Below are 17,478 nucleotides of genomic sequence, written 5' to 3'. Positions count from 1 at the left end.
ATTCCATATGTGAATGCTCAGAAACCTGTCAAATGTCATCTTCATCACTAAGCACACAGTAAATCCTACTTACGAACAATAGGGGAAACCTTTACACTTAAACTCCTAGGGAAATGCAATACATACTGGGGAAATGTTATATGGAGGATATCTGGACATCTTCGTTCTGAATGGCAACATGCCATTCTGCTGATTGCATGTCTTGCTTGCTTGTGTGTCTAATGCTGTGCAAAAGTCTCCAAAACATATATATCCCCAGAGGGTTGCCTCTCATGTTTCTGTCTCAGTGTTCATGCCAGCAGTGAACACTTTTGCCTGAGTGCTGCAAAAGGTTGCCTCAAAAATTAACAGTGTAATATATCATAGGATGCTGTTTTAAAATTTATAGACAGAGAAAGATGGTGGTCCTTCTCTTTGCTTTCCTAAGCAATTGAAACATTGTTAATGTTTTAATTGCACCTCAGGTAACTGACTCTTTACTCTGATAAGTCTCCTGGACAGATGACAGATCATTCGGTTTGATGAGACTTGTGTGTGCATATGCTTTAAAGAGAGAGAATATAACAGATCTAGCTATCAGTCAGCTTACCAGGCTACAGGCAGTGCTTTAATTGAACAGATATGTGATCTATTATTTAACCCCAATAGATTAGGCAGTGTATCAAAGGAAGTAGACACCTGTATCCTGTTGCTTAGAATAGATGACTTGTGGATTATTTACCAGAGGGTGGGGTAGAATGTGTGCTATGCTGGGGGGGGGGGGAGGCAGTCAAAACTATGTAAACTATTTAAGACCAGGATCTCAATGACATTCAAGTGCCTTTCTGTGCTCACACTGAAGTGAGTTATGGACTCTGATTGAAATGTGTGCATGCACCAGGGATTGTAGGGTATTGTCAGGACCACACTAGGACTGTGGCTAGCCATAACCAAATCTAAACTGAGAGGGGGTGTATTGAGCAACCGGGGGTCCTGGAGGTAAATGGATGGAGGATGGATGGTGGCTAATGAATTGAGGTTGAATCCTGACAAGACAGAAGTACTGTTTTGGGGGGACAGGGGGCGGGTGGGTGTTGGGGACTCCCTGGTTCTGAATGGGGCAACCGTGCCCCGAAGGAGCACGTGCACAGCCTGGGAGTCATTTTGGACTCACAGCGTTCCATGGAGGCACAGGTCAATGCTGTGTCCAGGGCAGCTGTCTACTAGCTCCACCTGGTATGCAGGCTGAAACCCTACCTGCCCACAGACTGTCTCACCAGAGTGGCGGTTCCCTCACCATGAGAAGCAAAGTTACAGGGAACCAGGCAGAGGGCCTTCTCGGTAATGGTGCCCACCCTGTGGAACACCCTCCCATCAGATGTCAAGGAAATAAACAACTATCTGACTTTTGGAAGACACCTGAAGGCAGCCCTGTTTAGGGAAGCTTTTAATATCTGATGAATTATTGTATTTTAATGTTAAGTTGGAAGCCACCCAGAGTGGCTGGGGAAACCCAGCCAGATGGGCGGGGTATAAATAATAAATTATTATTATTATTATTAACAAATTGCTGGATGTGGAGTAGGGCAACTGAAGACAATCGAGAAAACTTGCCAAACTGAGGAGCAAGAAATTAGATCCTAATGTACAACAAGTAGAGTTTGGGATGTGTAAGAAATGAGGTTTCCTCTCCCACCCAGAATTCTATTATTATTATTATTATTATTATTATTATTATTATTATTATTATTATTATTATGTTATTAAACATCTTTCCCCCTTCACCATTCATTCCTCAAAACCACATTTGTTTCATGATGCATACATTCATTCCATATGCTCCTGCTACTTACACCAGTTTTCATGTATTTCTTTTTCTTCTACTGAGTTTTTTATATTTGCCATGCAGCTACTATTCTGGTGAGGATGTGTGTATGAGCTGGCTGCTCCCCCTGCCCCCAAAATATTCCAGAACAATACAATGTGTAGGGCATTTGGGGGAAAGAAAATGGTAGGAGGCACCATGAGGCAGCCACTGACCGACTAGTCCTCCGTTTCTGCTGGAGAAAAGTCTTCATCTCCACCCTACCTAGTCTGGATAGGTATGGATAAGAGAAATGAACAAGGAACCTATTCATGTCTGTAAGTTACCACATTTGGTTCAGATATATAAAAATTGAACAGAAGTATCCCCATCCAATTCAATGGTTTCATTTGTCCCCAAACAAATGTGCAAGCCTAATACTGTTCTGCTAAGGTCCGTATAGTTAAAGCCATGGTTTTCCCAGTAGTGATGTATGGAAGTGAGAGCTAGACCATAAAGAAGGCTGATCGCCGAAGAATTGATGCTTTTGAATTATGGTGCTGGAGGAGACTCTTGAGAGTCCCATGGACTGCAAGAAGATCAAACACATCCATTCTTAAGGAAATCAGCCCTGAGTGCTCACTGGAAGGACAGATCGTGAAGCTGAGGCTCCAATACTTTGGCCACCTCATGAGAAGAAAAGACTCCCTGGAAAAGACCCTGATATGGGGAAAGATAGAGGGCACAAGGAGAAGGGGATGACAGAGGACAAGATGGTTGGACAGTGTTCTTGAAGCAACAAACATGAGTTTGACCAAGCTGCGGGAGGCAGTGGAAGACAGGAGTGCCTGGTGTGCTCTGGTCCATGGGGTCACGAAGAGTCAGACACGACTAAATGACTAAACAACAACAATACTGCTCTGCTAACCAAGAAAGGTCAGAGAAGGCTAATGACTATTGTTAAATACCAAACCTGGCCAATCCAGAGAACGTTAGACTCAGATGAATTTTTCACAATGGTGTTTCATATGTCAAGGAGGTTTTAGGGGCTAAACACAGAAAGTCCCAGGAAACAAGGGTCCTGGTTCAATATATATCTACAAGCAACACGGTGCTGCTTTTCTCCCATCTACATTTGTCCAAAATCAGGAAGAGAGAAGTGTAGCATCTCTCATCATACACAGAAGACATTCCCGCACAACATATCACAATGGCCCAGTTTAGACTGATACAAGTCCATTGTTCCATCTAGCGCTGTATTTATTGTCAATTCTGAGAAGTGGCAGTACTCTAGGTTCTCAGGCAAATGGCTTTCACCCTACCTGCTACCTGTTTTAACAGGAGACGTGAAGTATTAAATCTAGGATTTTCTGCATGCAAAGCATGTACTTCACAACTGAACTATTGTCCCCCATGATGCTGGCATGTCAGCAACCATTCAAACAGAGTTTCCACAGCGACAACAAAATATTTGTAAAAAACAGGCTTCTTGTTTAGCATTCAGTGTGCTGGGTAACAAATAAATACTCAATTTCAAGTGCTTAACTCAGTCGGAGAGGTGTAGCCTGGGTCAGCCTGAACCCACTTACAACAGAGCTGTCTGGAATACTAGAGGAAGCCTGGTTAAATTAGGCCATGGCTACCCTAAAAATGTAGAACCATCTAATCTGCTCCTTTCTCCCTCATTTGTAAATAATAACCCGCAACACCCAGCACCATCTAGGAACTTGTAAGTATTTAAAGGGTTGACCAAGGCTGGGCTTGGGGCAGGGGCACCTCACAGATGCCCTTTATCCGGGGTAGCTAACCTGAAGTTCTCCAGATATTGTTGGACTCTAAGTCCCATCAGCCTCAGCCCATATGGTCAATAATCAGGGATGATGGGAGTTGGAGTCCGACAGCATCTAGAGCCATTTAGATGCCTCATCTGTACCCTATATGGTCTCTTCAGTGTTGAGCAGTTCTGCTTATGGTTGGTGCTGTTTTGTTCTCTCTGGGTTTAACTCACCAGTAGTTTCAGTTTAACAAAGTTTTTTTCTTGCTTTTTTTTAAAGAAAAGATTCACTGGGGAGGTTTATATACACCCCCACCCCCAAAGTGAGATGTTGTCACAAACTAAAGTTTTTAGAAGAGGGTGCACTCTTGCTTAGATATAATAGTGTTTAAAGGGTTGGGGACCAAAGGAATGACCAACATAGGCACCAAGCGTGGCTCCGAAGGGACAGCATTGTACAGATTGGACGCCACCTCCAAGAAGGGGTTTTTCCCATTTGCTAGGGATCTCATTTTGTAGGGGCACCCAGAAAATAGAAGCGAAAAGGTCCCCAGCTCAAGAAACATGGCAAAGTGGTGGGAATTTTCAAGGAAGAGCATCTTGCCCCTCCCAATGGGCCAGGCATTTCTCAGATCTGAGACTAATAGTGATATCCAAGGAGCATGGACCAACATCAAGCCCCTATCTACAGGTTTGCACATGAAAGTCAAACCACACATTTCTCTTGAAATATCTCCTTTATCAAAATGTGAGCCCCAAACCCATTTTAAACACTTAGTCATTTAACAGCAACGTTTTACTCATAAGAAGCTCCTGTAGAATACCAATCTACATTTTAATTAAGTTTTACTCAGTGTAGACTAGTTAAAATGAATGGGCTTAATTTAGTCACATTAATGTGTCTATTCTGAGTAAAACTTAGTTGATTACCACCCAAGGCCAAAATGGTACAGTCCTGGGACAAAGCTTTTGCAAAGCTGTAATATTAAATCAAGCCAGCACTGTATTTTGCAAAAAGAGCTTTCTCTCTCCTTTTTCTTTTGTTGAAAAAAACCCAACAGAGATCACCACCACAATTGGCCAAGGTTAGGAACGTGAAAGAGATCAGATCAGCAACAATTTCCACCTTCATCACTTGAGGTTGAGAGGAAGGCAGATACCTGACCTACATTTTAGAAAGTTTGATTCCTGGAAGTTTCTACAAAGTTTCCTGGGCTACACACTTTGTTTCATCTGAAAAATCAGAGGTCCTAAAATTCACTGGTGGTCACACCACACTGTGCAGATGCCATGACCTTCACTTTGCTTTGCTGTTCCCATCTTAAATGCAAGTTGCTCCGTACAAGAAGAGCAAACACCATTCAAATTTCACAATTATAATGTAAGCTATTTGGTAAAGCCATTCTTTTGTTTCTCGTCCCCATTACTTTTTCCTCCTTTGCTAATCCTGAGAGAAAGTCAAATGAACCAATGTTTACTCTTTCCCAGCCCTCTTACCCTCCTACCGTCGTCTCTGGTGAATCCATAATGTTGGATCATCACATTCATTTCCATGGCAACAGGTGCTGATGCCATAAATAGAGGTTTAATTTCAGGATTAAGCAGGAGGCAAAAGCTGGATAGTGAATTGAAAATTCTTATTCAAAGTCAAATATGAAAAGATAATTGCGAGGTGTAGTACTTGCCTTCTTACATGAATAGTCTTTTATCCAAATAGCAAATATTCACTTTCTGGAACCCTGATCCTTTTTCAGAAGGGCATTTTTCTTCTTGAGAAATCCTGATTGGAGATGATTAAATATGCCACTATTTATCTTACTTTGGATTATTCTTGATTACATGATACCCATCTGTTTTTCCGTATGAGCTGATAAGCTAGTTTGATGTTATAATGCATGAGAAAGTGATACTTAATTATATGCAGAGGCACTTGCATATTATAGATCAGTCACACTGTAAGATTCCGGATAAGTATCCTACATTTATAGGAAATCCAGAAATTGCCAGAATTTACCGAAGATCTATATCTGATCCTGTCTCATGGTCACACTTTCCAGATTTACCCAAAGTGAGCTGAGGGGGCCTTTAGATGACTCTCAATGATTTCTTAAATGTTTCTGCAATATAATACAGAAAGTATAATCTGATCAAATAATGCAATGGTATTTAAAGTTATTCAATGTGTGATTTACATTTAGGCTACAGTCCTGTTCACAGTTCTCTGGAAGTAAACCTTATTGAAAACCAATGGGTGTTGCTTCTATATATGTATAGAATTGTGCAGTTACATTCAAAATATTATGGGACAGAACAGATGCAACAGAAGATATTCATCATTGAAACAATCCATTCTTCTTTATGGGGGGTAGGGCGGGGTACACAAGCCATTGGAAACTCGGTTTTGATTGGACCAGTAGCATTGGGCTGGATCTAAAGAACACAGGAAGCTACTTAAAGACTAAGTCAGACCATTAGTCTATCTAGGTCAGCATTCACTACACATCAAGTGAATGATGTTTTGGACTACAAATCCCATCAGCCTCATCAACGCAGCTAGTGTTCAGGGAAGATGGGAACTGCCTTTCATCAACCTGTTCAACTTCCATAAAGGCATGGACTCTTTCTATACACGACTGTCACCTGTCAGGGAATGGTCTGGATCTGAGGATTGGGGAATGCATTCTCAGGCTGATCAGCTTCTCTCTGAAGAAGAGGAGGAGGGGGAAAATTCACCCTCTCCTGTTTCCAGCGGTTTCAGGAGCAGAGAGAGAGACAGACACTGAGCAGCTTCCACAGGAGTTGCCTAGTTACAAGATAATGGAAAGAGAAACAGAAAGGAGGGAACAGCCAGCAGAGATGTCATTAGAGAGTGTGGGAAGCCCTCCTTCCCCAAGAACTAGGAGGTCCATCCGTATTAGAAACAAAGAATGCAGAGAGGATGAGGAACTTCTCGTTGGCACCCAGGATGTTGCTGGGGATGGAAGAGGAAGGATTTAGAGTAGTCAACTGCTCCCCTTGTGGAGAGATGTGGCTTTTTGCTTGCAACCAGATGACTGAATAAAAAGGATTATAAAATATGAACTGCTTGTTAATTCTTGCTGTGAAGTTACTAAAGGGAGGGGAGGACTCTCCTTAGTCTCATGTGCGATGGAACTTCCTGTCCCCTCATACCTGCATGTGTCCGCATCCTCCCTAAATTCACTCGGGAGGATTGGGAGAACTCCCACAAAATATTTATGGGGTGCAGAGGGGTAGGAGGTGGGGAAAGCTCCAGTATACAAGTGTAACTCCTTGCACTGATGAAATTAGTTATTTGGATAAAAAGGTAAAGGGACCCCTGACCATTAGGTCCAGTCATGACCGATCTTGCTTTACTGGCCGAGGGAGCCGGCATACAGCTTCCGGATCATGTGGCCAGCATGACTAAGCCGCTTGTGTCGAACCACAGCAGTGCATGGAAACGCTGTTTACCTTCCCGTTGGAGTGGTACCTATTTATCTACTTGCACTTTGACGTGCTTTCAAACTGCTAGGTTGGCAGGAGCAGGGGCCAAGCAACGCGAGCTCACCCCGTCACGGGGATTCGAACTGCTGACCTTCTGATTGGCAAGCCCTAGGCTCTGTGGTTTAACCCAGAGCGCCACCTACGTCCCAGTTATTTGGATACCACCTCCATATATTTCTATATCTACTGACAACAAAATGGAATAGAGACTTGTGCAAAATAAACTAATTGCAAAAGACTGGAGGGCACCATGTTAACTACACCAGCCTACACTGATTTACTGGCAACAAGCCTCCAGGGTTTCAGACAGGAGTTTTTATGCAGCCCTAACTGGAATGCCAGGGATCATCCCTGAGACATTTTGCATGCAAAGCAAGTGTTCTGCCTCTGAGCCACAGATGTCCCCCAGTGGATTTAACCTTCTCCATTCACACTGTTTTCTAAATCCAATTATTACTTGAAGCTGCTGTGGGGTGGGGGGACACAGGCACCTAAGTCAAGCCTCTTTTTTCCATAGTGGTGCTAACAGCAGGTGATTTACATTGGGAATAACAATACAGTGGGTTTTTTTTTTAAATGCACCTCTGGAGACATGACTCTGTTCACAGCTGGATCACCACTGCTTCAAAGTATACATTTAAAAGTGAGAAGATCAAGTCAAGAATTTTCTTCTTGATATATCTGTTTCAGCCTTAAGACTGCTACACAAACTTATGGGCAAAATGTATTTCAGGGGGAAATGGGTTGTCCACTTCAATTCACACTCTTAATGTAGCTTGCTGGAGTTTGGAGGCTTCATATGGCTTGCCTTTTTATTTTATTTTCCTTGACAGCACTATTCCCCCTATACATCACTTTGCAGTTCATCTGAAAGATGTATTTATGTGACTTCACTTTTATACTTTGAGGTCTTTGGCAGTGGGGAGGGAGTACTTTAAAGCAACTGCACAAAGGTTTACAGAAAAGATTAAGCCCGGTCTTTGATATTTGGAAGCCTTTAAGCTGCTGGAGGTAGCAAGGCTTTTCAAAGGATCTATATGGTTCCAGGTTATATATTTGCAATCCTGATATACTGACGGAAGGACACTTACATATTTCAAAATCGAATATATAAAAAATCCTCTGTAAAAAGAGGCGGTGAAAACCTGGCCTGTGACTCAGGCATTCACTGCCTCGTGAATTCTCTGTGCCGAAGTACCTGTGGAGCTGACCGTGTTCAGATTCAATATTCTTCCTTAAACTTTCTCTTTTTAAAAGTTACACTTAGAATAACATTGGGGACGATCCACTTGCAACTAAGAAACATGGAGAAAATGGAATGTTAGAGGGAATTTGGAATGGGGGTATCTTTGTCAGAGCTGGCCCAAGACATTTTGGTGCCTGAGGCAAAGGGCAAGATAGAGATCTCCCTTCATTCCCTATTCAGAAGTCAACTGAACTATTGTATCAGAGGGCAGCTCAGGGGGCACAGGGCAGGTTGTGCTGTACGCACACAGCTTCGTCCTCCATCATCTTGCAGCTGCTTCCCACCCACAGCTGCTTCTGTAGCCTGAGGCAGTTACCTCACACTGCCTAACGATAGGGCCAGCTCTGGTCTTAATGAACCTTCCATATCTCAATCTAGTCTTTCCCTTTCATGCTCAAAGCAATAGAAGTTTCTTGGAAGGCATGGAAAGGGATGGATGGATGGATGGATGGATGGATGGATGGATGGATAGATGATAAGGTTTTGTGAGGCACGCATGGACCTCTTTTTCTCTGGTACTACCTACAAAGCACCTTTGCAAGTTCAAAGCCGGAGCAAAGCTTATTTTCAATAAACCTCTTGCAAAGCTCATTGATAACTTGGTAACATATTTTAATTGTGTTTTTAATATTTTCTTGGAAGCCGGCTAGAGTGGCTGCAGCAACCCAGTCATATGGGTGGCATATAAATAATATTTTTATTATATTTAATGTGAGGGGCTCTGGTTTGCTGTTTGTCTCTTACAAAGCTTATGTTGATTGTCTTGATTAACTCACTGATAAGCTAAGAATTGTCTTCACCATCAAATGTCCTTCATTTTGTAAAGTTTACCTTAAATCTGAACAGCTGTTGGCCTAAAAGTTAACATGACAAACCTTTATTTTAAAAGGAAGTGGTTAGATGAAAACAAAAATTACCGGAAAACACATAAGACTCAGAAGTGGTATAAGTATACGTTAGAGAGATAATCTATCACCCCCAAAAGGTGAAACTGACAGGCCTATTTTTGTTTTGGGGATTTATTTGCTACATTTGTTATTTAACTGTCCCTGAGTGGTAACTAAAGGGCCTATCGAATTTTCGACCAGGTTCTGATGCATATGCCACTTTAGCGAAAATGGACTATTGCTATAAAGATTGGAATGTTGGAGTTTAGGACTTATGGTATATAATCTATTTGAAGTTAGAGATGAGGTGAACAGAAATGTTTATCTGCCCATACGATTGTGCACAAGTTAGAGTTACTGCAAAAGTCTTCCAGAGCATCTTCACTGGATTCTTGTATGCCCGTCTTAATCCCTCATGTAGTTCAACTTGAACGACTGGCTGACGAAGTGTCAGAAAAGGAGCCAATTCTCACAGAAAATGACTTGGAGTATCACTGTAACCAGCACCGAGGAATGCCAAACTGGACCACTTTTTGTGAGATGGGGCATCAGTGACTGAAGAATTTCTTCTGAGCTTTCCACAGCAAATCTGAGCCCTGAGGAAGAAGAGCAAATTTAAGGGGCTCTGGGAAAGAGAAACGTCAAGGGTCCCCCACCAGGAGGGCCAGTTACACATCACCAGAGAGAGAGAGAGAGACTGAAAAAGAGAACACCGATTTGCACAACGCTGGTGTACTCTCATTTCTGTAAATTTTAGAAATCTTTATCAGTGATTAGCCAGTAGAGGATTTTATTTGCGTGTGTATTCCATTCTGTAGGTCAGGGTGAGGGCCAAGTCAAATAAGTCAATTGAATTGTGTGTGGGAAAGGGAACAGGTTTGCACAGATAGCAAGTACCTTGAGGCACTTTTCAGGCAAACAGAGTTTCTGGATAATCTGCATCACTCATTTAAAGTTCTGGGGCACCAAGCGGACACCAAGAAGGCCTTCCTCATCACCTGAAGACTTGTAGGACAGCGGGAGAGGTGAAATTACAGCCACTTTCCCTCTCAGTATGATAGGCTCACCCAATTTTGACAGACTTAGGTGCCTCATAACTATTTTGGAATATTTCCCACACATTGGTTTCATCTATCGGAGGCAGTTTAGGGTATTGCGTCGGGTGTGTCTGCACTGGTTGCCACCCTGCAGGAGGACCAAAACAATGCTGTAGAATGGAGCATGAGAGGCAGGGGGGGGGGTCGAATTTTAGCACCGCACAGGGCACTGCTGAAATTTGAGAGCCTACCACTGCCCCTATGCAGATCACAAATTATAATTAATAAATTGGTCCTAGCTCTAATTTGGTCCTAGCCTTGTGTCTTGCCTGTTTAATCTGCTCTCCTCATGTGGAAGAATAGAAAACCCATCCACAATCTAAAATTACAAACGGGAAGGTCTTCATATGATGCAAAAAAGCTTGTAATGTCACTGCCAGGCATTCTTCCTTGGGGATGGCTTTGCAAAGTCATTGCAGGAAAGGCCCTCTCAAAAACTAAAGCAGCACTCCTAAAGTTTAAGATTAGAGACACGAGCCTCGAAAAGAGACTTTGAGGCAAGTTAGAGTCTTGGGACACCTCTTTTTAAAAGAATTGTAAATCAGTGTTGGTTTTACTTTCTACTTAGTGTATGATAACAATATCTTATTTATATGTATATTCACATGAACTTTTGTACACATTCAAAAACTGTAGCCCTGCACTTTTTTGTTTGGGAGCAAACCCAAGACCCATTAAACTAACAGGTGATGCATATCCCCATAGAGTGAAAATAGTATGGAACTGATTATATCAATCACCCACAATGTAATAAAAATATGAACTTCCTTAAGGATTTCAGATCTTAGGCCTTCTGGCATTTCTTTTCATAACCTGTCATATATTCTAGCTTCTTGGTTTTAATATGAGCTTTTAATGACAGAGGTATTTGACAGGGCATTTATCAAAGTGGGGGGAGTTTTCTTATTATAATAGTAATTAGAGTATGATCAGCCCCTGGTTCAAAAGAAATGGCAATTAACTTGTTTTTATCACTGCCATGACATGCACCTTTGTGTCACATCCTTGATTGCCATTTTGTATCACTGTTAGTGTCTTTCTAATTTCATGTGTACAGTAAATAACTATAATCCAAAGTTGTTTGGGGGATTTAGACATAAATGTCTTTCGTTTAATGTGATTGCTTTTTTTGAGATTACAATACAAATTCAGTCAGGCCAGAAGGAGTGATAACACTAACATTAAAATGATGGATGGCAAACAACCTTGAGAATTTCCATTCCAGCATAATTCTTCAGTGATGACAATCAGTCCATTTCCTGCCCTCAAACATAGGAAATCTGGAACAGCTGAAAGCCCCAATGTAAGACGAGTGTTGTTTTATATACTCTTTATGGGCAGTCATTAAATAAGTCAAACATTTACCCTTAATGTTTATGCCCTTACAAGTACAATAGACTCTGAATTGGCTGTTATTCATAAAATGTGTTCTGTTATAAAGGTCTGCTAATAACTCATCAAAATCGGAAGAGGAAATCAGGTATGAAAAACCACAGAAAAACCCAATTCAGGTAGGGTTGCCATATTTCAAGTAGTAAAAACCAGGACACCCCGTATTTCCCCCTGACTGGATTGACTTGACTCCTGGACAAAGCACCACCTTTCAGAAATTTCCCCTGGACATAAATTCTGCCTTTGAAATCCTGGCAATGCATGGCAGCCCTAACTTGGGTGATATTTATAATGAATTCTGGCCACAGGCAACCATCAGCATATGTCCACAGATTAATTTCATAGCTCAAAAAGGCAGTCCTATTAACCCTCTTTAGCCGTCTCAGTACTAACAGAGGGTTGGGTTCAGAATTTAGCCAAGGATGAAAGTAGCAGGGAGGGGGTGCATTGGTTTCAATTGGCTCCAGAAAGTAAATCTGCCTTGGATTGTGGCCAAAAGTGAACAACCTCTGGGCATATTTACTTACTTACTTACTTACTTACTTACTTACTTACTTACTTACTTACTTATTGCTTTCTCAGGGTAATATAACATCTTGAATGGGGCAGAATATTAGAACTCCATAGGGAAACTAAAGACAGAATTCATTAGCTGGACCATAAAGAAGGCTGATCGCTGAAGAATTGATGCTTTTGAATTATGGTGCTGGAGGAAACTCTTGAGAGTCCCATGGACTGCAAGAAGCTCAAACCTATCCATTCTGAAGGAAATCAGCCCTGAGTGCTCACTGGAAGGACAGATCCTGAACCTGAGGCTCCAATACTTTGGCCACCTCGTGAGAAGAGAAGACTCCCTGGAAAAGACCCTGATGTTGGGAAAGATGGAGCACACAAGGAGAAGGAGAAGGGGACGGCAGAGGACGAGGTGGTTGGACAGTGTTCTCGAAGCGACAAACATGAGTCTGACCAAATTGCGGGAGGCAGTGGAAGACAGAAGTGCCTGGCGTGCTCTGGTCCATGGGGTCACAAAGAGTCGGACACGACTTATTGACTAAACAACAATCACATATTATTATTATATTATATTATTATATTATATTATATTATATTATATTATATTATATTATATTATATTATATTATATTTTGCAGTCACCTGCTGTTATTATACTACTGTATTATAGTTCACCTGGGTGGTCTGCTTCTCAAAGTCAACTTGCATCCTCCAGGTAAGCATGGAATGAAGAACAAGCTTGGGGAGGAAAAGCACTTTAAAATGAGCCTCAAAGGCAGTCAGGGATGCAAAGTGCTTCCAAGTGCTGAAGCCAATGAAGCTTCTGAAATGAGAGATAACATTCAGAGGGCTCCCATGTCTGGGATGCATGCAGTTGTGGCTTTTATTCTCTTTTGTTTAGCATATGTGCAAGGTGACTTCTGGGTCAACTCTGACAAAAATCAGACAAGCTAGGCACAACACAAGCTGCTGAAGGTTTACGGTGTTTAAAAACAATCAAAAAGGAGAACAGATGGGGGACCAGGTAGCTTAAAGGAATGGTGGAATCTATTCTTCCTCTTATCATAGAATCATAGACTCTGAGGATCATCTAGTCTAACCCCCTGCAATCCAGGAATATGCAGCTACCATATTAGCTGCAGGGATCAAACCTGCAACCTTGGTGTTATCGGCACCACAATTTAACCAATTATGAGAGGGTGATGAAATAAGCATGGTATGGAAGTTCATTTCATTTTTTAAAATGACTTCTGGGCCACTTATGCTACAGAAGTGGTATGCCAGGCACTGTTTGCAGCCTTTCAAAGTTCTCTTTTGTGCCTGTTTAGGAGAGGGGAGCATATAATTGTGTAACTGCTACATTGCCTCCCTCCATTACAGTGCAGGTAAACTGTAGTGAGACTGGAATTAGGAGGGCAGCCCCCCCCCCCGCCCCTGATAAAAATGCATCTACCACTCCCCATGTGGCCAACTGCTGTGCTGCAGCAAGCAAAACCCATCAGCAGATGATCCCAGATATTTTGCAGTTCTCCTCGTTGGAGTTCAGGACACAACCATAACTTTTATAACTAACTAACTAACTAACTAACTCTATGCTACTTTATAGTGTCTTCTTTGTGCTCCTTATTTTGCTTCTTTAATGCTGGCCACTGACAATAGGGATTTGGGCTGTGCTTCACCACACCAGCCGCCTCTGCCTTAGACCCTGGCAAAAGAGCTGCTGGTGAGAATAGACAAAGCTGAGATAGAGGGGGAAGTTGCCTGACCTGATATGATGCACATCATGTGATCCTGTGAGTGCTTTGTAACAAAGATAAAGATCGGTTAACCCTCAGCATGGAAGGGAAGCAATTGCTTGCTTCAGGTAAATTGCTCTGTTTGTGAACCAAGAATAAATGTGCTAGGCTGAGTTGGAGGAAAGGCATTTCCTAGTCGGAAGCCTTTCCAAGCCAGTAGTTATCCCTTCCACACACACACACACACACACACACAAACCCCCATGTGCACCCCCCACAAATAATCACTTTTAAATAATAGTGTAACTGTTAGTAAGACTCACAAAAGACAGCCCCAGCAGCTGGCCCTCATCACTTTGTGGTTTATCATCAGAGTAATTGCATTTCAGTTATGGATTATTGCTATGCATCATACAAATGAGATGCCTCAATGATGTATTGATGGAGAAGCAGGGGTTGTCCAGGAAGAAAAAGATTGAGGAAGTCAACAACTCAATTTTTGTATGTGAAAGAGGAAAGATGACTCAGAACGAGAGAGGGGAGGATGTTATTAACTACTTCATTTAAGCTGCTGGTGGTGATGCTACTGATGAATGAAATTTCCACAGTGATTTCTCTGTCATTAAAGCCGTCTCTTTCCCTCTCTCTCTACAAAAGGCCCTCAAATTGCTTTCCTTTTTTTAGAAGGTATTGTTCCTATCCAGAATTTCTTTTTGAAAAAAAACAACAACCCCACAAAACACTTTCTAAGCAGGTCCATTTGAACCAACAGCTAAAAATTGTTTTCCAGGCTGAGAGACACTTCAGTTGATCACAGAATCCTTAGCTACTCCCTTCCCTACTGGTAGGCAGTTTTCCGCTGACCATTTCCTCATGAAACCCACACACATTCAGGTTCACAGTGTCCATGAAGAACAGTAGTGAACCAAGAGGCAGCAGAGGCAATGGTGGTGGAGTAACCATAGAGCAAGATTAAATGCAAGTTACAAAAGTCTAACATGCAAAGAGCATTTCAAGAAGCTCTTGGCAAGCCTCCACCTCCAGCAGTCAAAATGACAGTTTCAAAAGTGCTTTTTCTTAGGTCCATAGCAGCAGCCCTAATCTGAATACTTCTTAGTCTCTTACAAGCGGTCCTGTAATTAACTTGAGTTTCAGGGGTGCTGTGTGGCAGACTTCTATGGGGGCATAGGCAGAATAAACGAAGGTGGGAAGTGCTCCCTCATGTCAGAACCACTGGGTTAGACTCATTATCCCATGTTAGGACTGTCTTCCCCACAAACACCAGTTTCCTCTTTACAGTTTCTATTTAATTGGTCTGGACAATGTTATCTCATCTGTCACAGCTCTTTAGAGTGCTACTAATAACAACTTCATCAACATCAAGATGTAGATTTGCCAAATATTGCACTGGAGATAATAATAGAGTATTGTGCACCTAAATAGATATACACTTCATTGGCTATTTGAGGCATGGGAGTAGGTTTTTGTGCTTATATTATGAAGAAATTGCTAATCTAGTTAAATTGCCCCTGTTTTACCATGCTGCTGTTTCCAAAAGAACTGACCAGTTGTGATCTAGACACCAGAGTAAATGCTTTTATTTACTGTTTTTTTTATCCTGCTTTTCAGAAGAGAATTTCCCCACACCCCAAAAGTGGCTCACATGGAGAGAGAGAGAGAGAGAGAGAGAGAGAGAGAGAGAGAGAGAGAGAGAGAGAGAGAGAGAGAGAGATGGCTGCCAAAGAGACAAGACACACAAGAAAAGGAAAACAGGTGGGAAACCCAGAGGAAGACCAGTTCTTCATGGTCAGAACAATGAGGTGACTGTATATACCCAGCTGAGGCCAGGCTGATCTTACCTTGCTGGTTCTTCCTTAAATAGCGGTTGGTGGTTCTTGTTCCTTTGGCCAGTGGATGGAGCTACAGCTAGATGGATAGAGGCCTTTATACCATTGCTTCTGCCATGGTGCTGATCCCATCTGAGCACACCCACAGCTGCTAAGGAAAACTCCCATTGCCATCAGGCTTGTTCAGGATGCAAACAGCAGCCTATTGGGATCACGGTCAGAGTAAAAGATGCTTCCTAAACCCACACCACAATCTCAATTCAGATTCTACCCCTGACAGAAACAGTAACTCAGATACTAATTGTGTGAATGATGTCAGGGATAACTTGGCCTTTAGGAGCTGTCTGTCGGCTGCAATAAAAGCTTCCATTTCATACAACCTCTGCAACCTTAATTTGTAAACAAATGTTCAACAAATGAAGTCACTCCAGAAGAAATGATCACCTCTGTGTATTCTACTTTAGATACTCATGGAAGAGATTGATGGAGACAGCAAGGCACCTGGACGATACTGACATTCAGCTGATAAATATTGGGGGCTGAGTTTTTGTTTCATTTCTATCCATTCTAATTTACAGCATCATAATGAGCTGTATGCATGGAGCTATTGAATTCACATTTGGTGGCAGTAACCACCCTGGAAGGCTTATTAGTTTCATCATCCAAATACCCTGAACACTCTAAACAGTTCAGCAGAATTGGCACCATCTCCTTCATTTGGAATAGTGCTCACAATTCAGAAGTGATTTAAACTGGCATGTGGTCCCTGTCAAAGCAGCACCTAAGCTGAGCCACTGTAATTCGTCTCAGTTTCATGAGCATTATGTACACCCAGCCTGCGGAAGAAATAGAATTTTAATCCATGCCAAATTTAACTGCCAGAAAGTATAAACAAGGACCTGGAATGGAGAAACCCACCATTTATTCAGAAGTTCATGCAGATCAAAGATAATACATACTTAAAGTTCTATTGGTGGTACTGAGCTCATTTATATATTTCCAATGAGAAGCTCAGTCTTTTCCTATTGATTCCTATTCCACTGTAGCGATGGACAAATCTTCCTAATTCCACCCAATTTCATTGTTGCTGGCACTCAGTCATAGGTCCATGCCTCCCGTTTTGTGTGGATTTTTTAAAAGAATGCCTTAAACATTTGCTTTGCAAATTATATGTATTATTGTATACATTGCTGTATGCCTTTCCCTCTCAAAAAACCCGTATTTTTCAATACTGTTCAATGTGCTTTACCATAAAATACATATTTTACATGTCCTTTAACTAGGTGATCAAAAGAGCCATTTATCACAAAGGCAGCAAGCATTCAAGTAACAACAACAACAACAACTTTTTATTTATACCCCACCCATCTGGTTGGGTTTCCCCAGCCACTCTGGGCGACTTCCAACAAAAGATTAAAGCTGACCAATACCCATTTTTATGCATATGAAATATCCTACATGCCTCCTCCAGGGACTGGGATCATTGTGGGATGAGCAGAGACGGTCTCTTCATTTGCTTCAACTGCAACATAGCAGGGGTGATATGTAAATGGAACCTCCCATCCACTTCCCCCTTTTTCCTGAACCACCTGGATTTATACCACTACAGTGGAACTTGCACCCTCTCTGCCTCCTGTATGCTTTTGCCCCTTCTCCAATTGCTCCAAATGGTTGGGGGAATGCCAAAAACAGATTGAGG

General features: G+C 42.0%; 1 long non-coding RNA gene across 1 annotated transcript in view; it reads right to left on the bottom strand.

Moving 5' to 3' along the window:
* LOC309377935 overlaps positions 1-15,990 on the bottom strand; it is a 34,944-nt gene extending 18,954 nt beyond the window's left edge. Inside the window, exon 1 of the long non-coding RNA XR_014171778.1 lies at positions 15,792-15,990. This is a non-coding gene — a long non-coding RNA (uncharacterized lncRNA). The remainder of the gene's footprint in view (positions 1-15,791) is intronic.
* Positions 15,991-17,478: the final 1,488 nt, after the last annotated feature.

The sequence above is a fragment of the Podarcis melisellensis genome, assembly GCF_964234715.1.
Source record: "Podarcis melisellensis genome assembly, chromosome: 1".
Taxonomy (NCBI): domain Eukaryota; kingdom Metazoa; phylum Chordata; class Lepidosauria; order Squamata; family Lacertidae; genus Podarcis; species Podarcis melisellensis.
Note: the sequence above shows the minus strand (reverse complement) of the source record. Positions and strands in the feature narration are given on the sequence as shown.